Source organism: Mauremys mutica, chromosome 2, assembly GCF_020497125.1.
Source record: "Mauremys mutica isolate MM-2020 ecotype Southern chromosome 2, ASM2049712v1, whole genome shotgun sequence".
Lineage (NCBI taxonomy): Eukaryota > Metazoa > Chordata > Testudines > Geoemydidae > Mauremys > Mauremys mutica.
Genome location: NC_059073.1, coordinates 127,514,317 through 127,518,266, shown reverse-complemented (window position 1 = coordinate 127,518,266; position 3,950 = coordinate 127,514,317). Strand labels below are relative to the sequence as shown.

At 39.9% G+C, this 3,950-nt stretch overlaps 1 long non-coding RNA gene across 1 annotated transcript; it reads right to left on the bottom strand.

Annotated features, from left to right (window-relative positions):
- Positions 1–806: 806 nt before the first annotated feature.
- LOC123365006 lies at positions 807–3,165 on the bottom strand. The gene is made up of 3 exons (XR_006577394.1): positions 3,119–3,165; positions 2,009–2,106; positions 807–1,292 (listed from the first exon to the last, which is right to left on the bottom strand). It is a non-coding gene; the product is annotated as an uncharacterized LOC123365006 (long non-coding RNA).
- Between the last annotated feature and the right edge of the window lie 785 nt (positions 3,166–3,950).

Here is a 3,950-nt window from a genome sequence, read left to right as displayed (position 1 = left end):
GAACATTTGACTCTGCATCATTATCATCATTAGAGCTAGTCAAACAATCAAAACAAATATTGAATGAATTATTTGATTAATGAAGAAAATAGCTGAATTACAGAGTCATCAAATAATATTAAACCAGCTTTAGTCATTATCCTCATAATGTCATTATCCTTATTTATTGAGTGCTGTCAATGTGCATAGACCTATATAAAATAGCGAAAGAAAGAGTCTCCCATCCCCAGAGCCGGATTTATACTTTACATGCCCCTAGGCACAGCATCTTCAGCCCCCACCCGACCTTCATGTTTTCTGTAAAAAATGAAATATAAATGATAATTTAAATACAGTAGAACCTCAAAGATATGAACATCAGAGTTGCGGACTTATTGGTCAACAGAACACCCTGTGAAACCGGAAATCTTCAATCAGGCAACAATGCAGGGGAAAAAAAAGAAAAAAGAAATACTATACTGCCCTGGGGCTTTAGCCATGGTGGGCTGGGGCTGCAGCCACAGCGATGGGGGGGAGGTCAGGGCTCCAGTCTTCGGACCCTCAACAGCACTGGGACTCAGGGCTTTAGAGCGGGGGGGGGAGCACTGGGGCTCAAGGCTTCAGCCCCCATGCCTCTGTTCCCGCCTTCAGCCCCTCATGGGGCTCTGGGGCTTGGGGCTTTAGCTATGAGGGGAGTGCCGGTTTCAGCCCCAGTGCTCCCCCTGTTGCTAAACCGCTGAGCCCTGGCGCACCCCCCACCACTGAAGTAGGGAGCAGAGCCTGTGGGGAGCCCTGAGACCCGGGTCCCCCCATGGGACTGAAGCTGGGAGTGGAGCTGTGGCTGAAGTCCTGAGCCCCGGCATCCCCTGCAAGGGTGAAACTGGGAGCGGATGCCCCAACCCCAGCACTCCCCCCAGGTCTAAAGTGCTGAGCCCCAGTACTCTCACAGTGCAGAAGCCCTGAGACTCCTGAGACTGCTGCCTATACCTGAGGTTTCCATAACTCTGAGGTTCTACTATATTAACATGGAACTTTTAACCCACTTTTAGGTGCCCCCAGAATGCCCGCCCCTCTAGGCACATGCCTACTGTGCCAAATTAGAAATCCGGCCCTGTCCATCCCACAGAGTTTACTTTCGAAAACAGACATTTTCAAATAGAAAAAAGCTAGTCCTCTAACTCAATACATAGTTCTAATGCTGGATGTGAGAATTGAAAGAGGCAGGTAATCTGACCTATCATTGTCCAATCACACAGGATTGCTGGAAATTTCCCCAAAATCCTTGGAAATCATCCAGCAGCATTCAGGTTTGACTGTAAGAAACAGAAGAAATTAGCATGCTTGAAATTGTTTAGGAATCTACTCTAGAACAAGAGAGGTCTTTCTTGTATTAATTCCTTCTTTCTTGATGAGCAGAATCACTTCAGAGAGAGAGAGAGAGAGAGAGAGAGAGAGAAATGATTCTCAGCCACACTGCTCTTGATTTTGTTAATTTGAATGACACTATATTTAGAAAAATGCATATAAAACTGTTCGGACTACAGTGAGCATGAATCCCTGTAGGATGAATTTATAGAAGTTTTTCAAGCACTCTTCATGTTCTGTAGTAATTGTGGTAAGATAGATTTAAAGACAAAGTGCAGCTGCTTTAAGATATGTTCCTTGAATCAGCACTCCCTGTGCAAATTGTGTATGTGTGTGTTTGTTTGTGAAACTATAATGGCAATTTGACAAATAGATTCTTCTGTCACATTCACATATTCCCTGACATTCTTCTGCACAAATAGAAAGAAAAAAAGTAAGTAAATGTCATCATTTCTCTCTTGGTCTTTATAGTGAGAATTTGAAGAGAAATCCAGAGTAGCAATGGATATCAATAGATTGATTAGAAGGGGGGTGGAAATGTCACATTAATGTTAGTGATATAGGCTTTAAACAGTTGAAGGCTAGGTCCTGATCTCAGATACATAGCATGTATGGTTGTGAATTAAAATGAGGAAAATGCACCTTTAGGATGAGAAATGTATACCTGATAATAGAATCTCTTTCAGGATTTAGAAAAATGGTCTCTTCAGATTTCTTCCTTACTAACATCATACACACCCATATTGAACCTCCTTTCCAGTGCTATAAGATAGAGCATAAGCACGTTAGAATACATTAAAAGAAAAGACCACATTGTGTACTGTGTACTTTTCAAAGGATACAAATGCCCTGTCATTGCTATTAATTTCTGATACTTTCCTCTACATTACAGTTTAATAAGGCCTAGAAGTGCCTCACAAAAAATGTGTTTTCCCAGGTCAGCTTGGGAAAGTGGGGGTGTTTCCTTCTCGCTTTCCTTTTGTATGTTGTCCATATTGCCTTAACTTAGTATTAGCTTTATAGGAGAGAATTAGAGCCAGTCACTAAAGGCAACAGTAAATGTGTAATTTATTATTAAAATAGGAATTAAAACAAACAGGTCTAAAGATGGAGGTTAAATTAATTCAGACCATACATAGGTAGTGTACTGTTGTTTGTAGCTTCATTGTGCTCTTGTATTACAGAACAAATAAGACATTTGTATGCTCAGGGTCACAACTATTGTCACATTAACACAGTACATGTAAAAAGCAATGCCCTCAACTTCATCATTTTCAATCCAATAAGCATAATAACCTTTGTATTATTACGATGTTCAATCTAGAATAAAAAGTATCCATGAAAATGGAATATTCTATGAATGCTTCTTTCAATGTGTGTTTATAAATATCCAATGACAACTGCCTCTCATTTGCAAAGCTAAGATATAGTATAGTTATTTCACTCTTCCCTGAGAGAACAGAAGCATGTATAAAATAGTCTTGGCAATATAAAGTACCTTGATGCAGATCAGAATCAATATCTGAGATCATTTCCCCCCTCTACTACTTTGCCAAAGTAAGATATTTAGTTAGAGCATATGTCATCCATATTAAGGACAGAAAGAGGGAAAAATATAATTTAATCAATTTAATTGTTTAATGCCAGTGAGTACCTTTAAAGCAGAAATTAATTCTCTTCACTTGAGATTGTTTGCTTTAATGGGATAGTAATCATCTGCCTAGAGCTTTGCTAAGGTATTCTGCATTTGTTCCTTTTTGTCTGTTGTACTCACCCCGTAAGTTGATTTTTTATATATATTCTGTGTCGGTGAAGTGGAAGGTAGAATTGTGTGAAAAGTTTAGGTAGGTGAACAGACCTTCCCGCTTGGCTTCCCATCCCAAAATGTTACTATGGAAACCATTAAATTCTGGCTTTCCACCAAGTACATTAAAAACATCCACTCTTTGCTGGTTTATTTTCAGGGCTCTGCTAGAAGTAAGAAAGTTTCCAGTACACAAAATCCTTTCATTTGGCACAAATTAAACTCAATCAGCAGTGCACAGTGAAGGATGATGGAGAAGAATGGTCAATGGGTAAATTACACTTGCTATAACCCATTGTCCTGAGCTCAGTCTTATACATTTGGGTCAACAGGTTGCTAAATCACAGTAGAACAACTCTGAAAACAAGGGATTTCTTTTTGCACTGCTATGCAAACATTTCTGAGCCCAGGTAAGTAGAAGTGCCCAACCCCCTTTAAACTTTTCTATATATCCCAAATCCCTTTTTATCCCCCATATCAAAACCCTCCACTCCCTTCCCCCTCCCCCTTCAATGAGCTATGGTTACTCTGTATCTGATCTTCTGGGCATAGCAGACTATCCAGCTCTTTCTGGTAGTACACTAGAGCAAACTGATAAGGCTAAACCAATTGAATACTGGAATCAGGAGAAAAAAATGAATTCACCTTATTACTGTACCAGGAAATTTATCACACAGAAAAAACCATCAGAAATACAGGTATGCAACTCTGATTTTGTCAGGGTCATCACCACTGCTGATGTGATGATCATTAGTAGAATGGCACTCAATTAACTTGAGAGGAGTATTGCTCAATTTCCAGA